Source organism: Rhipicephalus sanguineus, chromosome 5 (assembly GCF_013339695.2).
Source record: "Rhipicephalus sanguineus isolate Rsan-2018 chromosome 5, BIME_Rsan_1.4, whole genome shotgun sequence".
Classification (NCBI taxonomy): Eukaryota; Metazoa; Arthropoda; class Arachnida; order Ixodida; family Ixodidae; genus Rhipicephalus; species Rhipicephalus sanguineus.
Window position 1 is genome coordinate 95,933,198 of NC_051180.1, and position 21,158 is coordinate 95,954,355.

Consider the following 21,158-nt stretch of genomic DNA (forward strand, 5'->3'; position numbering starts at 1 on the left):
GGTGCACCGTACCCCAGGTACAGCAGGTGATCTCTTCAGGACATCTATACCATGTGATTGGCAAAAGATGCCCGGCCACCCTCTTACCATGCTGAATACAACGGACACCCACACCCAAAAATGGATGTACCTTTCACAGGATCAGAGGTCCGAGCTGCAATCTCCAGCATGAAAGGGAACACAGCGGCAGGGGAAGATCAGATCATCATTGCTATGATTAGAAACGTGGATGACGAAGCCATGACAGCCCTCCTGTATTTTATAAACAAACATTGGGAGAAAGGAACAATACTACAGCAATGGAAACATGCAGTGGTAATCATGATACCCAAGCCAGGGAAGAAATTGGCCATATAAAAAACCCCAGGTCAATCTCTCTTACGTCGTGTCTAGGAAAGATGTTTGAGAGTTTAGTAAACAGCAGCCTTCAGTGACATCTTGAAGGAAACAACTTAATGCCGAACACTGTTTAGTTGCCGACCAAGTCTTTCAACAAAAGACATACTGCTACTTTTAAAAGAGGAAGTATTAACTAACGTCCCCAAGGCAGGAGAACACGTTGTCATGGCCATCGACATAAAAGGGGCATTTGACAACGTCGGCCATAAAGGCATACTGGATGGGCTGGCAGAGACCAAATGCGGCAAAAGAACATACCAGTATGTCGAGAGCTTCCACAGTCAAAGGACAGCAATAGGCTAAAGGAAGGAAGAATCCAAAATGTTTCCCCCACCTAGCAAAGGAACCAATGGCGTAAGCAGAAATTTTTTTCGGGGGAGGGGGCACCTCCTTGATACGACATTGGGTCCGGGCAGATACGGGCCCGGTGTGCCACCCCCCTTGTTACGCCCCTGAAAGGAACACCACAAGGAGCTGTGATCCCGTCTACACTTTTCAACATTGAGCTTCTTGGCTAGACCTACCATGGCTAAGAAATGCCAGGCATCCGACATTCTCTGTATGCGAATGACATAATAATATGAACGACAAAGGGTAACCTGGCACAAAAAGAAGAAAGGCTCCAACAAACAGCTAACGCAATAGGACAATACACAAAACAAAGATGACTTCTTTAGTGCTCAGCGGAAAAATCGGAATTCATTTGATTCCTAAGAAGCAAAAAAAAAAAACTGAGGACTGACCCGAGCCTTCGACTTGAGGTCAAGATAGACGGAAATATCATTCCCGAGAAAACCACTGTCCGAGTCTTAGGGATGTGACTATAATCAAATGAACGATGCCTCCACACATTAAAAATGATACATACAACAGCTCAGCAAATTGTTCGTATTATATAGTCCGAGTAACGAACAATCGAACAGGATTGAAAGAACAAGACAATAATTTTGTAAATAGCCTAGTCATCAGCAAAGTAACATACTCCCTACCCTTCCACAACATGAACAGGGGGAGAAAGAAGCGGACAAAATAATTAGGATGGTGTATAAAGCAGCTCTACGACTACCACGAAGTACTTCAAATGAAAGCTTATTAACGATTGGCCTCCACAACACATTCGACGATTTAGCTAGGCCCAACTGGCTACACAAAGGAGCCGCTTGCTGCGAACGCCAACAGGCAGAGAGGTTCTACACGGGATCGGGTCTCTGCGAACAAGTACACGCACATAAAAGAACCTAGGAGCTCCCTAGTCTAATTAGAGACTGATATACGGTATCCCCACTAACAACGAACATGGATCCAACTTTTCATTCTGGGAGAAGAAAAGCAAGGGCAAAGCTCATAGATAAAATGAAGAAATACATGAACACGTCGCGATTCACAGACGCTGCACCTTATCAGAAAAATGCAAAGAAATTGGTGGCAGTGGTCACAGACCGAAAATGAAAAATTATGATATAATATCTGGGGCTTAACGTCCCAAAAAGCACCATATGATTATGAGAGACGCCGTAGTGGAGGGCTCAGGAAATTTCGACCACCTGGATTTCTTTAACGTGCACCTAAATATATAAGTACACGGGCCTCAAACATTATCGCCTCCATCTAAAATGCAGCCGCCGTGGTCGGGATTCGATCCCGCGACCTTCGGGTCAGCAGTCGAGCGCCATAACCATTAAACCACCGTGGCGGGGCAAAACGAAATATTACAACATGCGCCTCAATAGCCCGTGCTTCCCAGAAGCGGAGGAGCTGCTCAAGTGCTCAAGTTGTAGCAAAGTTATCGGTGCCTTTTCAGAAGGAAAACCATGGTAGGTCTTGTGTCATCAGTGCTGGACGATGCTGTCGGCGACGTGTCACTTGTCGTGTGCCCCATTTCGAATGCCCCCAGCAAACACATTTGAGCAAATTGTCCATTTAGTGCGAATCTGCAAATAAGCTACCCGCGCTCACTCCACAAATGGAAAGCTTGACATTGTCAACGGCCGATTTTACTTACTCAGGCGAAAGCCTTAGATGCCTCATCGCCCCGCCACGGTGGTCTACAGTGGTTATGGCGCTCGACTGCTGAACCGAAGGTCGCGGGATCGAATCCCGGCCGCAGCGACTGCATTTTCGATGGAGACGAAAATGTTTGAGGCCCGTGTGCCTAGATTTAGGTGCACATATGGTCAAAATTTATGGAGCCCTCCACTACGGCGTCCCTCATAATGAGATCGTGGTTTTGGGACATTAAACACCATATATTATTATTTTTTTATTAGATGCCTCATCAAAAGCGAAAAGTGACCGTGGTCGTTGGCGGCGTCAACGCGAGTGACGCAAAAAGTTATCATGTGATGACATCACCATATGACGTCATCACGATGTCACTTGTTGCCAAAATTTGCAATGTCATATCATGACGTCATCTAATGACATTGCAGTGCCGAGCGACGCCGCAACACGCGGACACTAAGGTCCAGGTCCTCAGCCGGTGCCTTCGGCCCGGCGGCAGAAGAAGGGAAAAATAAAGATGGGCGGCGCGTGCTCGAGGCGCAAGCCGGGCACGCGCAATTTTGTTCTGGATGTCTGCGTCGCTGGTCCCTTTGTCTGTCCCTCCGCTGCGACATCGCGAATTCCAATAGTGGTGACACGCCACACGAAGGCTCCAACGCAGTCTTTTTGCCACCTGATTGTCGTTTTGATCACGTTCACCTAGATTTGGTTGAACCACTTCCTCTCTCCCACGTCTACCGGTACACCCGTTGGCCCGAAGCTGTGCCCATTCCGGACATCACTGCGGAAACGGTCGCCAATGCCTTCGTGTCAACATGGATTTGCCGATTTGGCTGCCCCAACATTGTCACAACTGATCGGGGCCGGTATTTCGAATGTGCGCTCTTCGCTTCCCTCAACCGTCTGCTTGGCACTAAGCACTGCAGTACCACGGCATATCATCCCTGTGCCATTGGTAGGGTGAGCGGCTCCATCGCTAGCTAAATGCCCTAACTGCGTTCCTGGATAGGGAGCACTGTGTTGACCACCTTCTCATAGTGCTTCTGGGCCTACGCACCGTGCTTTGTGGCGACCTTGGCTTTTCAGCGGCCGAGCTCGTCTACGGCGCACCTCTGCGGCTCCCTGAAGACTTGTTCAGTTCTTCGGCCGCTTCGTCTCAGCCAGTACCTTCAATGCCTACAAGACTGCATTCGGCAATTGCGCCCAGTTCCGCCTCGATCTTCTGACCACAACATTTTTGTGCATCCAGACCTTGAGTCTTCGACGCACGTCTCCCTGCTATGAAGGGCCGTATCGTGGGCTCCACAAGACGGAAAAGGCATCTACCATCCTGTTAAACGGCCGAAAACACGCCGTCTCAGATCGCCTCAAACCGGCCTATCTCGAGACGCCTCCCTATGATCTCCCCGCGGATGTCGCCTACGTCTCCGATGACCACAGTACCGCCAAGACTGCTCCGCCTATGCCTTCCGTCTCGGCGGGGTGACCGTCCGTCTCTTCGGTCGGTGCCTTCGGCACGTCTCGGCGGGGTGGCGGGGAGGCTATAGCGCCCAGCGGCGCCGCAACGCGCGGACACGAAGACCCACGTCCTCGGTCGGTGCCTTCGGCACGGCCGCGGAAGAAGAGGAAAATAAAGATGGGCGGCGCGTGCTCGAGGCGCGAGCCCGGCACGTGCAGTTCGGTTCTGAATGTCTGCGTCATGGTCCCTTTGTCTGTCGCTACGCTGCGACCTCGCGAATCCCAACATCGTCGCTTGGTCAAAGGTGAGCCGATCCTGGAGGCACTGCAAAACCCTTTGAGGTCCAGAAAGCTTGCAATGCCTGCGATCCCGGAGGGAGTGCAAAACCACGTAAGAAGAAGAAGAAGAAAACTTTTATTAATTTCCGGCAGATTGCTGGGCTGGGCTCCCACCTAGGAGCTAACGGAGACACCGTGTCTCCTGGCAGCTTCCTCGGCCTGCTGGATCGCCCAGAGTTGCTTGTCCAGGCCCGAACTGAGCAGCGGAAAACTTTCGGTGGGAGGGGGGGTCTATAAAATCGACTGAGAAAAGAAGGTGGCTTTCGCATTCGAGTCGTCCTAGGTGAATGCATAAGGGGCGTGTCAATTTTATAGTCAGTACTCTCTAGTCAAACAAAAACATTTCACAGTGATGCATGGATTGCTCTCGCTCAATCTCTCAATCTGCAATGGTTTTGTTTCTGCCTCGATTCGACACAAACACATTTTAGTAGCATAGGGGTTTTTTTTCGGTGGTACTTTTGTTTTTATCAAGAGTGCATGTAGCTGTAGGGATGGTAAGGTATTGGGGACGAATAGTGATTTTAGGGGCGAAGCACCTTAGGCATCGGCGTGTCGGTGTGCATCGTCGTCTGCTGTCGTGACAGTCCATTTGCTTGAGCGCAAGAGAGGGCGCCACCGCCTCAGCGCTCGCCGTGTGGCGAGAGAGAGCGAACGGCGCGCATTGACTATGGAAACGTTCTTTCTGCGATGAACGCTGAACTATACCAGCTCACAAGGAAGGAGAACGCACCCTCGCCTGCGAGAGACAACGCCGACGCAGGCAGCGTCTGCTAGCGAGTTTTATTGAAAAAAGCGACTGCTCGCGCTGCACAAGCGTTCACCGACCACCCCGTATATATAAGCACTGGATCTTGACCTGCAATGTAGTGCCGGTGGGAGATTTCTCTTGTGCGTAGTTGAATGAAAATTCGCAGCGTGCGCGTTAACTATAAAAAGCGGACTGCGGGTCTCTGTGTCTAATCTTTCTTCTGTCTCCCATTGCCCATTAGCAGTGATTTTGCTGTGGGAAACACCGGCGTACACTGCATGCTTCGCCCCTCCACGGGTTTCACGTTAGTGGAGCTGAAACACCCTTCCCTACGTGCTTCGCCCTTCCCCAATTTTTGAAACCAATTCAAATACCTTTCGAATAGCTTATGAAAACTGAACACCTGTTTTTACGATTACTATGGAACGACGTTCGCATGCTAGTGTTCATAATTTTACCATTAAAACCACAAATCGAGCATCGCGAATGGATGAGATGATCAGTCGCATGCGCAGAACTATTCAGGCAGTATGATCAGTCTCTAAATAGCCGGTAATGCCCGGCTACCCGACCAAAGTAGCCTGCTGAACTACTTGTCCATCACGGTGGTACAGTGGTTATGGTGGTCGGCTGCTGACTCGAAAGTCGCGGGTTCGATCCCGCCCGCGGTGGTCGCATTTCGATGGAGTCGAAATGCTAGAGGACAGTGTACTGTGCGGTGTCAGTGTACGCTACAGAACACCGTGCAGATGGTCGAAATTTCGGGAGCCCTCACTACGGCGCGCATCATAATCATATCGTGGTTTTGGTACCTAAAACTTCAGACGTTAGCATTTTTAATGCTTAACTACGTAACGTAAGCCCTCATGTTTTATGCTTGTACTATGACTTCGGGGAGAAAATAACTTATCGTACTTTCACAGCAATTTTCTGTTTATTTGAATGCAGTTGACATTTTAAAATGTTAGTAAACCATCCGGAAGAAAGAAAATTCGTATTGAGGAATGCGGCTATTCGACTTCATGGCCGAATCGAAAAGGGCTCTACTAGACACGAGATTCTAAATATTCGAATATTTGCACACCCCTACAAAATGTTTGCGTTGATCAAATAGTAACAAAATATGGTACAATGTCGGATGAATGAAGCTGCCTTTATGGAACGTTCATGCCTTTTGATTTTGAAACAAACCATTTTTTTTAAATTGATACCATATTCTTTCACACCTTTGTTCACGGGCAAATATCGGCCCGAAAGAAATCAGGTTTAAAAATAACCTGCGTGTGTTCACGATCGCAACCGCTGAAAAACCATACGAGACCATATGAGGTACCGAAACTTCGGTTGTGCCAATTTAACGCGTGGTGAAGCCAAATTTCAGGGCAATATCATCGGTTTAACGTCACCATTACGCCACATGAGCAAGACGTGACTCCGCCGACAGCATCGTGATTGGCTGAAATATTCTCTTACGGAAATTTTTAGCACAAGGCGTTTTGGTGAGCACGGGCCCTGAATGAAAGCTGCTCGACCCGCCGCGGTGGTCTAGTGGTTATGGTGTTCGACTGCTTACCCGAAGGTCGCGGGATCGAATCCCAGCCACGGCGGCCGCATTCCGATGGAGGCGAAATGCTAGAGGCTTGTGTACCTAGATTTAGGTGCACAGATGATCAGTATTTATGCAGCCCTCCACTACGGCGTCCCTCATAATCACATCGTATATCTATAGTTTTGGTACGTAAAACCCCAACAATTATTTAAAAAATATTACTATTTTAAAGGAAGGAAGGAATAGGAGAGAAAAGAAAGGCAGGGATGATAACCAGTCTAGATGGACCGGTATGCTACCCTACACTGAGGGAAGGGATGGGGGAGATATAAAGATAGAGAGAGAGAGAGAAGGACAGCACGCACGCACAAAAAGTCACACACATCTCACAGTCATGCTAACGTCGTTAGTCTATAACTGCCGGTGCAAGTCTGATGCATTCAAGAAGGTGAGCACTGCCTTCGTCGCCTTCACCCGCGATGACCTCTCAGGAGGACATTTCAAAATGGTTTCTGCCGTCATCGGTCTGGGATCTATAGGAGCAAGAGCGACTGCGAGTGATTTTCTCTGCGCATTGTAGCGAGGACAGTCGCAGAAGATGTGCTGTAGTGTCTCCTCGCTACCACAGTTGTCACAAAATGGGTTGTTCGCCATTTCGATTCGAAACGAGAATGACTTTGTGAAAGCCACAGCCATAAACGGCAAAGCAGAGTGGCATCATTTCGGTGTAGTCCCGTAGGTGTCTGAAGACGTAAAGTGGTCGGGCAGTGGCGGTGGTGGTTGTGCAGTCTGCTTGCTGTATTACAAGTGGAGGAAATCATTTCTTGTGCGGCCACTCGAAGTTATAATGACCCGGGACTCTGGATCTGCGGCGGCCAGTGCAATGGCGATCTCCTCCGCAAATGTAATATTTGGGGCACGGAAAGTAAGGCCTTGAACTGTAGTGTTTCGGTGGATGACGGCCGCCGTAAACCAACCCCCATGGTGCGGGCCGGCAGCATCCACATAGAAGACACCTGGCTTATCACCATACAGTTGAGAGACGGCCTCCGCCCGCGCAAGGCGGCGACCATCATGGGTGCCTCTAGTCATGTTGTGCGGAAGGGGTCGCACCTGGAGAGCGAAGCGCCAAGCTTCGGGGATGCGGACCCGTTCTTCCGTCTGTGTAACGGGGGGTATATGTAAGCGGGTCAGAAGGCGTCTCCCCGCAGGTGTTTTGCTGAGGCGCAAGTATTGATTGGTAAGATGAGCTTCTCGTAACTCCCCAAACGTGTTGGTCATCCCCAAACCGAGGAGACGCTGGTTGGACGTCGTTATGGGGAGATCGAGTGCTCTCTTGTAAACCTTGCGGAGAACTACATCCAAGGCATTCTCATCGCATTTGCGTAGGTGGAGGTAGGGAGCCGAATATAAAGTTCGGCTGGTGACGAATGCATTAGCCAGCCGCAGGGCATCTTTACATCGTAGTCCCCCCCTTTTATTGGATACCCGACGAACCATCCGACCCACCTGGTCACCCACCATTCGTATCTTGTGTAGGGTAGTGTCAATTTTGCGCCTTTGATGAATGAAAAGCCCCAACACGCGGATTTCCTCGCGTTCGGGTATCGGTCCGCTAAGTAGGGAGAGGGCAATTTTGGTTGTGCACTTCGAGTTGGGGCGAAGGTGCACGAATTCGGATTTGCTCGGGGAGCACTCAAGACCACAGCGACGAGCGTATTCGTCCACAATAGCTGCCGCTTGTTGCAGGTTGGTCTCGATCTCTCCAACCGATCCTTGTGTTGCCCAGATGGTGATGTCCGCATACAGCGCGTGCTGCACACCGGCGACCTCAGCCAACTGGGTAGGGAGCTTCATCATGGCCAGATTAAATAATAATGGGGACAAAACCGCTCCCTGTGGGGTCCCTCGTGTGCCTAACTGATATGGTCCATGTTCTGTGTCTTGTAGCCGGATATAGGATTGCCGATTTGTGAGGAATTGTTTGATATAACGGAAAGTATTACGCCCACAGCCCGTTTGCGACAAGTGGGATAGGATGATCTCGTGGGTCACATTGTCGAAGGCACCCCTTAGGTCAAGTGCGAGAACCACTTTATCATTGCTGGGGTGCTCGACAGGGTCCAGGATCTCCTTGTGAAGTTGCAGCAGGACATCTTGTGCGGACCGGTGTGGGCGGAAACCGTACATGGTGTCTGCAAAAATGGTTTGCTGTTCTAAAAATACTGACAATCTGTCACGGACCATTGTCTCCATGAGCTTCCCCACACACGAAGTGAGGGAGATGGGCCGGAGGTTGTCGGTGTTGATGGCTTTACCCGGTTTTGGAATGAAAGTTACTACTGCCGTTTTCCAATCGATGGGGAGGGGTGTGCCTCCAAGCCAGATAATGTTGAAGTAATCGTGAAGCATGTCGTAGGCAGGATCGGGGAGGTTGGCAAGAAGCTTTACCGTCACCTTGTCCCGGCCTGGTGCTGTATTTCGCTTCATTTTAGCCAGGGCCGCTTTTAGGTCATGGAGCTGGAATGGTTGATCTAACTCGGCGTTTTCGGAACCTGCATACGAGTACGCCTTACCACGGGGATCCTGGTGCCTGCCGCAATATTGAGCAAGGGTATATTCCATACCGCGCATTCAAAATCCTCCACGCTTGCGAGTATACGGGGTATCCAACCCGTCGTACCATCGTGTGGGCTCCGGCTCATGCAGGTCTTGAGGGAAATGAGACAGCCGACGCTGCCGCCCGCGCGCTTACTCACCGGGCATCGCCTCATCCGCAGCCAGCTCCGGAACCCGATTTCAATCCGGCCACCACCTTTAGGGAGATCACCTCTTTTTATCAATCTTCGCATGGCCTCTATCCCCCCGTTTGCAAAGGCCTCACCAAGGCGGAGGAGCGCTGGCTTCTCCGCCTTTTCACCAATACTGTGCTGTGCCCGGCGGTATTAAAACATTTCAATTCGGCCTTCTCGGGCGCGTGCCCGCACTGTGCGGAGGAGTCTTCTGACACCTATCACATGGTATGGGCATGCCCCTCCAATCCTGCCTACCCACCCCACTCCCACCCCACCCGAGAGGACTGGGAAGCTGTCCTGCTCGGCTGCTCCGACCTCCAAGCCCAACAGGCATTGGTGGCTAGAGCCCGGGCCGCCGCGGCAGCTACAGGGATACCGGACTAGGGATCCCTCCTAGTGTTTGTGAAGGGCGGGCCCATCCGGCTTACCCCATCCACACCTCTCGCTGTATATAGCTTAATAAATGTTTTCCACCACCACTCGAAGTTGGCTAGCAGCACCGGTCCTTGATAGAGGTATTGTCTCGAGCCTGTCACCTTGAAGAGCTGATCGAGCAACGTTGTCGGCATGTCCATTGCCTATCACGCCGCAGTGACTTGGCAGCCACTGAAATGCCATGTGGTGTCCTTTCTCTAACGAAGTATGGAGGAGATATCTAACCTCGAAGACCAACTGCTCGTATGGTCCGTACCGCAGGGCTGATAGCAAAGATTGCAGGGCTGCCTTCGAATTGCAGAAGATTGACCATCGTTGAGGCTACACAAAGGTTGACTACACAAAGTGCAGCGCGAAGAGCGGCAAGTTCTGCTGCCGTCGATGTCGTTGGGTGGTCTGTCTTGAAGCTGACGGTAATAGCTTTCGCTGGGACGACCACTGCTCCGGACGAACACAGTGGAGGGTAGTTGATCCATCGGTATAAACATGCACGTGATCAGCGTACTTCTCGTGCAAAAGAATCAGAGGTCGCTGTTTCAGCGCTGGAGACGAGAGCTCAGATTTTTTTCTGATTCCCGGTACGCTGAGGTGCACTTCAGGTCCAATGAAGCACCAAATAAGGAGGTATCGCTGGCTTAGATGCGGGCTGAAGCCTGACGGAAGGTGGGCAGAATCAGGGGCGTAGCCAAGGGGGGGGGGGTTAAACCCCCGAAAATTTTCAATTTTGCTTGCGTATATATACACGCACTCATACAAACGCACGCAAGAACATACATAAAGTATGGTTGAACCCCCCCCCCCGGAAAAAAGTTCTGGCTACGCCCCTGGGCAGAATGGTTCGCAGTCGTTGCACAATACGATGCCCGTGGTCTTTATGAAGGCAATGTTGCAAGGCGGTGGCAATGGGCCCGGGAAATCTGCGTTTGCATAGGTTGGTCCCGTGCGGTGGAAATAGTCGCTTCAGTCGACGCGCATTTTGGCAAGCCAAGGCAAACTCTGACAGGCTGAGCTTGTACAGCCTGCAGAGTGCGAATATTTGTCTTGCATGTATTAGTCAGTACAGGCAGACTATTTTCTCAGAAAACCGAGAAACAGTGATCTGTACAGTTCCAGCATTGCGTCTACCGACATCCCCCAGGTTTTTCTACCCAGGAACTTGAACAGCTGGGAGATCGCTGTCAGGCGCTGTTTCATGTAAGACACATGCGGGCTCCAACGAAGGTCTATGATTATACCCAGACATTTGTGGTTTCGGGCATAAGCAATGTTGAAAGCTGCTCATATTCAAAGGTGGTCTATCGCAGCTTCACGGCTATCGGAAACGCCGACGGAGCCACGCGGAGAGCGCCGCCCGCTTTATTGCCCCGTTGAAGTTCACTGTGGATATTTAAATCCTGCATACAGGAAAGAGTCTATGCTAAAAAAAATTCGGCAGATCCCACGTACCGTGGGAATCGACGTTATGCGAAGCATGCGCGGGATGATGCCTGCGGCACAATTTTTCACATTGAGCGAAACGTTACGGAATGACGCTAGCGAAATGTGGAAGTGGTATACGCACACTCATATGTTGAAGAGTCGCATATGTATTATATAAGCAGTTGTTTCCAGTTGCAGTGGTGCCAATGGCAACATGGTCGTTACCAACACCGGACGCGGTAAGCTGATATGTAGTGCTTGTATTCTTCAATACTGTATTACGCGAATCCGAACAGGACAAAGAAGGAACACAGATTCACAGGACAGGCGTTACTCGAAACTAAGCTTCATTTGGGAGAGTTTCCCTAGATATATGGTACGCAGCCGAGTGGCACGCGCAGGGGCAGTGCACGTATGCTGCAGTCACAGTTGCAGTTGCTACAGTTGCGTTACAGTTCTTATGCTGATATTTGCCCCTTATGACGGATAACGCACGCACGTTTCACGGACCTGTGTGTGTGTGTAGGATGGGTTCTTGACAGTTCTTGAACAAGGTCATCATCACCGTGATCAGTGAGCACCAGCAGCCGGACCGGACTTGTTATGGGATCCGTTCGTGATCGCGGCTACGAGGGGTATAAGTGTAGCGAAGTGCGAGGTATAGTGCAGCTCGTGGAAATCCTGGGTGCCTCTTACTCAGTGCTGGGCAGTATCGAAGATACATGTATCTTCGATACTATCTTAGATACTTTTTGGGTATCTTGTATCTGTATCGCGATACGTCCTGCAAAACAAGTATCTGTATCTGTATTTCCGATACATTGAAGAATTTATCGTGTATCTTAAGATACAAGATACTGCGGTCGCACCATAACCGTTCGAAGCAATACACCTTGGCTGAGCTCGAGCTTCTCAAGCTGATACTGTTGCCACTAAGTCACCGGAATAAAACTAAAGGCAGTGACATTATTTTATCTTTCCGTAAGAGTTTTCCATCGAGGATAGGCGATACGCTCCGAGCGTCCCTATATATTGGTGGAGCAGAGTTACGAGGTGGCGCTCGCGTCGTCTCAACAGACGAGCGCGTGAACGTCTGCGCCCAGCCGAATTTTTGTTTAATCGTTTTTTTAGTTTTGTCAGTGGCATGATACTCGGCACGCGTACTACAATGCGTGCGGCGTCTTTCGCACACATGCTCATGCCGCTATAAAGTAATTATCAAAATTCCTCTTGTGTGGTGCTTCGTTACGAAGTCTGAAGAATGCAAGAATGGCGGGTTGCTTTGCCTCTCGTGGCTTTCACACTTCGGCGATTTGGAGGATCTCGTGAATGTAAGTTTCTATTACATGCAATGATATTGACTTATATGCAAATAAGACTCTAACAGCTATGGCACCAACGGTACCGATGCTGAATTTAACAGAACAAGCATTCACCAAACAGTCGCTATCTTGGCGTTTGTTAGCAGAAGTTATTTCTTAGCTGTCCTTCTTTTCCATCCCGTGCATTACCTATGTCTCTATATTGTTTTTTTTCTGCCGGTCTGCTTACTGCAATATGCCTTTAACGTGCTGCCAATGTAAGCTCTTTGCTTTATTCCTAGTTTTAACTGTCTGCGTCATTTCTGCCTTTGTTCATCTTCAATTGGAATATAAGTTTATATACTTATATTCCACTTGAATTTACTGTTATGTAAAGGTAATGTTGAGAACAAATATATAATAATCCGGGCGCGCCTGGAGTATACAGTAACGATAATTCTGCTTACTGCTAAGTAAAATCAGCAAATTTGAGTTTGCATTATAATAACGTAAATTATTAGGTGCCATATTAAATACTTTGTTAAAGATTTTCGAGAAACACTGTTATACCACATGCTCCGTTTTTCTCATGAGCGTCCCAAATAGTCGTTTTACGCCATTTTCCATAGGCACTGAATTTAATTGTCGTAGCTATTAGTGGTTATCCGCAGCGGTGGTCCAGTGCTTCTGGCGCTTGACTGCTGACCCGAAGGTCGCGGTAGCCGGATTTCGATGGAGCGAAAATGGTAGAGGCTGGTGTGCTTATATGTATACGTTTTAGAATCCCAGGTGGTCAAAATTTCCGGAGCCCTCCATACAGCGTCTTTCATAATCATATCGTGGTTTTTCGACGTAAAACGCAACAATTATTATTAGCTCTTGGGGGTGCCGCCTGTATCGTGTTTCTATACTTATTCGCTGTGTATGATACGGAACCGCTTTTCTATTTTACTTAGATATATATTTTTTTCGTTGTTTAGGCTTCCCTGAATTCTTTTACTGTTGCTAATCACCGGGTAATCGGATCTATAAGTGTCAATAACGTGAATAACGGCGGTGTCCTGCAGCGCTTTGTGCAACTGTACAATACGTCTGGAACGTTTCTGGGCTGCACACGTTCTTGGTGACGTACACCTGTTCGGTGATCCGTTATTGCGAAAACCGTAATATGTTTACCGGCAAGGTAGAACTCCACAGCAGTATTTGCAGCATCGTGTGGAGGCTTCTTACTGAAGTTCATTTGGCTACTTGGCAGCCCGCTTGCTGGTCAGCAAGCAGAGCAGCGACTAGCTCCCATCAGTTACAAAAGTTACAAGAAAGAACCGCTTTCAGCAAAATGTATAAAGAGCTGTCATGTTAAGCAGCTAAAACCAATAAGTTGTTTCGGAATGAAACAGATATGCCTTGAACAAGAAGTACAAAACTTTTGAGATACTAACAGAGTTTTCATTCAAATGAAACACAATTGGTCGCAGTTAATAAGTTTTCAAGCGAACATCTATGTGCATAGCATTTAACATTTAATGCTGCGTTATATAGATATATATTAACAAATTTGAGAATGTATCGAAGTATCTTAAGATACAATTGGAATGTATCGTATCGGATACAATCAGTGTTGCAGTATCTTGTATATGTATCTCAAATACTTCTTGCCTGAGTATCTTGTATCGTATCGCGATACAATTTCAAAGTATCTTTGCCCAGCCCTGCTCTTACTATAAAATGATCTACGATGCCTCATGTCCTGGACGTGGCAGCGACGTCTTTTGATGCCCTGTCCACATCCAAACCGTATTTCATGCAGTATAAGGACCAGATGTTGTTTGGTCTTGATAAGTCAACGTTGAAGTCACCGGTAATGATGAGAGGCCTGGTCCTCTTGGCAGATTTATTGTAGAGAAGCTTTCACGCCGGATTTTTGTAATCCACGTAGTCCACGTTGCGGACCATGTGGACGAGTGGATGGTAGTTGAGCGTCATCCAGGGGTGCTCTGTCTTCCGCTCGCTCACTTTCCTTGCATCGCCCGCGGTGGTGTAGTGGTTACGGTGCTCGGCTGCTGACCCGAAGGTCGCGGGTTCGATCCCGGCCGCGGCAGTCGCATTTCGATGGAGGCAAATTGCTATGTGCCCGTGCACTTGCGATCGCGGTGCACGTTAAAGAATACCAGATGGTCAAATTTCCGGAACCCTTCATTATGGCGTCTCTCATAATCATATCGTGGTTTCGGGACATAAAACCCCAACAATTATTATTATCACTTTCCTGGCGTGTCAATTTATGTGTTCGCCGTAACTGTGTTGGTTCATACTCTGTATCACCTGTGGCACATACCCGCATAGCATGAACTGTAGTATGCGGGTATGTGCCACACGTGACTGAGAGAAAGGGTTTTATGACGTACGCGACAGGTATTAAATGCGAAGCATTTCTTAGCGAACCTCTGGCACTTTGAGCGTTTCTATCTCTATCTATCTATCTATCTATCTATCTATCTATCTATCTATCTATCTATCTAGCCGCCTACGTCTGGGTGCTGTCGTGATCGCCTCCTTAACTTGGTGTAGACCAAAATTAGCATGGGAGGGTAAGACGACTTGAGGAATATGACTGTGTGGTCATGACATGAATAACGTGAAAATCCTGTCGCGTGCGTCGTCAAACCCTTTCCTCCAGACACGTGTGGCACATGCCCGTTTATCACAGGCCGCGGTGTACGGGTATGCGCCACAGGTGATTGACAGTTTATATCTACCCAGGAACAGCGAGAACAGATATTAGTAATTTAAATGCGAGAGCGTTAAGAAAAACCGACATCGGCAGCGTTGACCCGACGAATGGAAAGAATAAACATCAGGATCCAAGCAGGAATCGGACCCAAGCATTCTGCGTGGCAATCAGGTATTCTACCACAACGCCACGCCAGGTCTACAAACCGGTTTGGAAAAACAGCCTATGCAGGCGTAATGGCGGTGTAACGTCAGTTGTGGTTGTGGTGCTGGGTATCTAATTTTACAAGAAAGCAATAAACATTACATATGTACTCCTACGACACAGGCGTCATATCAGATTAACGTCTGTGGTTCCAGTGTTGACTCCGCATTTATAGCAGTCTAATAAGCATTGCATTTGTATTCCTATGATTCAGCAAGATATATTGAAGCACTGCTCGACCCCGGAGGAATACATTAACGAAAGTTACGTATGATATTCACATCATCGCAGCGTAAAGTGCACTTAGTCCGCCAGAACGACGCAGTGTTCTCTTCATTTCTTACGAGGTTGGGCGATGGCCTCATGCTGACCGAGGATGACAGATTGATTGACAGCCGCTTTGTAGACTAGGTTGCGTAGGTCACATACGCCCAGGTAGTCTACGAATACGGCAAGCGCCATCCACTGATGTTGTTCTACGTAGCCCTATCCAGGCCTACCAGCCTCAACGGCCTAAACCTCACCAACGCGATGGGTGACTTCAGATTCCGACATGTCGCCGGCTCTATATACAGACAATTTGTCGACGAAATGACCGAGGCATCCACGATTTCTAAAAGCTGTACTATACCTCATACTTCTGTAGCGAAACGTCGGGGTTGTTAAGAGCTAAGAGCATCGGAAGACCAGGAGACGAAGAAGTGTGGGAGCAAGTCCGCGCAGGCAAGCGACGAGGAGTCAACACGATGATTCCGGAGAGCACTCATTGGGGGTTTATTTATCTAACACAACTTGAATTTACAAAATACACTGGGCAATGAATACAAGACATAGAAAATGATGGCATACCCCGTCGGCTTGCATGACTGGTCTGTGGTGTTGCGATGCTGGTGGGCCCCGAGTCCGCTCTCTCAAAAACGGGCCCGAGTCGCTGCTTAAATGGAGTTTTGCAGCATCCACGGGTACGCGAACCTCCGGGTTTTCCACCAATTGGCAATCGGCTTCTTAGGACGAATCAGGCAAGCCGAAGGTAACCAATCCCCACGCGAGTTTACGTGGTCGCTTGAATCCTGCTTCGGAACAAAACTAGTGCACTTTCTGTAAACAGCACATTCCAGCAAGCAGCAGCGACGCGCACACACGTGCTCGGGTTTCGGTCGCCGGTCGTCTAGCAGCCCCCTGCTGGGCGCTCGCTCGTTCGGGCACGGGGCGCGAATGGAACGACCGGATGTAGCTTCCCCCCGTCGACTGGAATTCTCCTCCGAGGGTCCCTCTCAAAAGATCAGTCGAAAAAGAACGTCTCTTAACTACATTTGAAAAGAAAAACCTTCTGCTTAACTCTGCCTTTCGCGACACTTCACTGCACATGGACCCCTCGCCACCGCGATCGCGACCGGATCCGATAACAAGTCATGACCAGCGTCTAGTGCTCAGTAATCACGGCGATGATGACCTTGTTCAAGAACTGTTAGGAACCCCTTCCACACATGCACACGGATTCGTGAAACGTGCGCGCTTTCTCCACGATAACGGACAAGTATAAGCACTATACATATCAGCTAGCTTACCGCTTCTGGTGTTGGTAATACCCACGTTGCCGTTGGCAGCGTTACCCAACTTTAAACAACTGGTCATATAACACATATGCGGCTCTTCAGCATATATGTGTGCGTATAAAATTTATACCAATCTTTAGCATCATTTCGTAACATTTCGCTCAGTAAAAAAATTACGGCACAGTCACCTTCCCGCCGCATGCTTCGCATATTATCGACTTCCACGGTACGTGGGATCTGCCGAATTTTTTTGCCTTATTCATGTCATGACCAGTGAATCGTGTTCGTCATGCAATGATCCCCTGCTATGCCAATTTTGGTATACTACAAGTTATGGAGACGACCAGGAGAGCGCCCAGACGTAGGCGGATAGATAGATAGATAGATAGATAGATAGATAGATAGATAGATAGATAGATAGATACGTAAATAGAAACGGCCAAAGTGCCTGAGGTTCGCTAAGCAATGCTTCGCATTTAAAAGCATATGTGTTCAAGTCAGCTTGCTGTCTGCATGCGACCCGTCGTTGCCACGTATTTTATGCTCACGCGTATGGCTGAATGTTCGCGCCAAAACCGTTTCGCTCGAAAAGCGATGTCGTAGCTCGAACATATGTCAACAGGTGGCAGCATTGGGTCAGCAAGTTTAGGGGGCCTTCATGTGCGCGCCTAAAGTAAACTGCATGATATTGAAATGGTCTAGGATTTTATACATAATACGTTTGATAATAATTGTTGAGGTTTAAAGTCCCAAAACCACGATATGATTGCGAGGGACGCCGTAATGGGGGGCTCCAGAAATTTGGACCATCTAGGGTTCCCCTAAATCTAAGCATACGGGCCTCAAGCATTTTCGCAGTTGCCGCGGCCGGGATTCGACCCCGCGACCTTCGGGTCAGCAGTCGAGCACCATAACCACTAGACCACCGTGGCGGGTTATAATATGTTTGATACTTTCGAGTTTAAAGAAATGCGGTTTTAGAGAACCGCTGATCCTTTTAGTATCAAATAATTATGACTCGATTTGAACGAACTTATCAATATCTTGGGACGTCGCGGCCGCTGGCGTTCGAATATGCGGTGTCGAAACATGGTGGCGAAGGTGTGCTTCCAGCTCCCAAAATTGAATTTGGCGCCGGCATTGCACAAAAGAAAATACTTTTGGATAAGCGGCTGGAAGTCGGGGGAAAACTGTTGCATGGCGCCTCATTTCGCAGACCACCTATTGCTGAAGGTGACTTCAGACTGTAATCGGAAGTCAATAGGACAACAGAAAGTGCTCCGCATCCAGGATGCTCTGCACTCATCGACATTAGAAATCGGATATCTGACCAACTGCTCGCGTCGTTTCTACGGACTGCTACTCAAGAACATCAATCGCTCGGATTTGTCATCCCGCGAGAAACGATTGCGGAAGTGACAACAATTTATGCTTCAATCACAGCAACTGTGATTTTGAGCACACTCATGCAGTACTAATTTTTATTGGCACTGGTACTTCTAGCTCTTTTAAGAAAAGTCACGCAAGACGTGCGAAGAGAATGTCGTTTCTGCAACAGCGCAAGAAACTTCGTCGTCGTGCACGCAATGATTTCAAAAGTCAACAATTTATGTTTATATCTGAGAAATTATGATTTTGAAGGGTTTTTGCTGTACTACTTATTTACATTTCCACCTTGAAATTAGTCACTTGAATAACAACGTCGCATGTGTTTCCACACACACACGTGACTACTTTCGGCTACTTTTACTGCCCTTCGCTCAAGTTGGTTGCTTTTTGGCTAGTTTTTCCGATTTCTTGGCTATTTTTTGCCTTTTCGACCTGGCAACCCTGCTCGTGGTCATTTCGTTAACGTGATAGTATAAAGCAAAATTTTATGAACTAAATGACTTGTCATGATATGAATAATATGATATGTATGTCATAATATACGTCGTGACGTAAGCAACAAGATGCCATCGTGATGACACGGTAGTCGTTTGATTGCCTTGATTATATCAGAATACAGATTACATGACGTGCGTGTATGACAAGCGTGAATGACAAGTTATGACATAAATTGAATTACATAAATGGAATACCTTACAGGCCTCGCAGAGGCATTGTGTAAGGGGGGCCCACACAAAAGTAAGAAAATATAGATAACGTCAAGAACAACCGCAAGTACAGAAAAATAGGTGTATGTACGAAGCTAGTCATATCTGGCGTTAGATTATAAGATATTATGAATCAGCAAGTTTGAAACACAAAGGAGATATATCATGACATGACTGGCTCATGTTACGTCATTCGCGCATATGTCGTGAAGCCGTCGCGGTGGTTGTTTAATTACCATAGTATATACCAAAATGTGCGTGTACGCATGACAAACATTACAATGTTTGTTGGGGTAGTGAATTACGTGTCACGTCATGAATTGTATGACACGCCACAAATAACATCACATGCACGCTATGTATGGCACGATATAAATGGCATAAATGACAAAATGCCATTGCTATCATTTTTTTTTAAGCTGGGATATCTCAATATTCATGACATGACGGAAGTGACAGGGCATACCTTCCATAACATGTACAGTACCAACATTGGTTTGCCGACTGTCGGCTAGTGTTGTGTAATGGTACCTAGCGTTGCCTAACTGTTGACAGGTAGCGTTGGCCATGCAAGTGTTGGCTTTTGTTGCCTAATATTAGCTAATGCTGGCTTGTGTTGGCTACAGTCGTGTAGCGTTAGCAATTCGCTCATATAACAATTCAATACGTATTACATTACCCTGCCGGTTATAGTCTATGGCCTTGTTTGACCCCGAGGGAATACGCTAACAAACGCTGCTTGTGACACGCACGTCACAGATCCGGAGAGTGCGTCTCTCCACGATGGAACTGACATCCGCCCTGGAACGCGAGTGCCGACCGTATACGTCGGACTATAAGCACCCTTCAGGCGTCGCGATGTAGTCGGCATGCCTGGTAGGCCTCCCTCAGGCACATAACTACTCAATTTAGAGAGAAACAACGATCCAGTGTTGAACAATGCGCCACAGCTTGCTACTCATGGTCTAACTCGTATCATGCTTAAAGGGCCCCTAAACCACCCAGCGGTCGAAATTTAGTTGAGGTGAGGAAGTTGTGCTCGAGTTTACAACGAACACGTAGCCGTGAGAATTTTTCGAAACGGTGCCGTAATAGCGGAGTTACACGCGTTTGATGATCGAAACGCGACGATCGCTTCTTTCTCTCTTTCCTAGGTTACCCTCTTCCAAAACCGCTTTGCCCTCCTCGCTGAATGCCCCTCCTCATCTCGCGTGGCATACGTCACCGCTGACGCGCTGTTCGACACAGCGTCTACTTCCGGTTGCCGCGACTCCGACTCTCCAGCTCGCCGTCAACTCAGCGTGGTATCTGGGTGCACTGTTCGTTGACTAACCGCTTTTGCTGCCGTGCCGGCCCGTGCCCCTACGAATCGTGCCGGTATGGACCCTGTGTTGCGCGCACGCCTTCAAAGGATCGCCAACGCGATGGGACCCGTACGGGGACACGCCGTGCCAGACCACCTCGGCTCGAGATGAGTTCACGGAGTTCATCAAACCGCAAGGCGTGGATGTGTAATTACGCTAGCGACTTGGCGGTTGCGTTTTAGTCTGTCCGGCATTAAAGAAAGCGTCGCGTAAAACCAAATAAAATGTCCCCAAGCTGGCGCCAGGTCAAGTGGCGCCAGCTATGGAGGATTAGAAACAACTAACAAACGCGTAATCTATGTCCTCCGAGTTTTCGGAAACGCCCTTCTCGACTCGCTAAGCCTACAGCATCGATTATTTGAGTATGGCTCTCCAAAACGGGGCTGAATCGGTACGAATACTTTGCTGTCGAAGCTTAAGGACATGAATCTAAAGCAAATGGAAGCATCAGTTCGGAGCTTACACGCTACAGAGCACACGGCGGCCACTTGATAGACTCGAGGTGGACGACAACCGCTTTTGGCACTGCGGCCATGTTTTTCGGAGGCTTGCCGGCGTAGCTTGCCGTGCAAGTTGGACTGCTGTCGCGCGTGCGGCGACGGCCGACGTTCTGCGGCACCGCGCCGTTGCGGCAGGCTTGCCGCTAGCGTGAGCGGGCCCTTACGGGCCGCAGATGTCGATTCGCAAGCGGCAACACGACCAAGAACAGCAAGGTGCGCACGAACAGCTGTTTGCAGAATAACCGGAAGTCGTCGGTTGT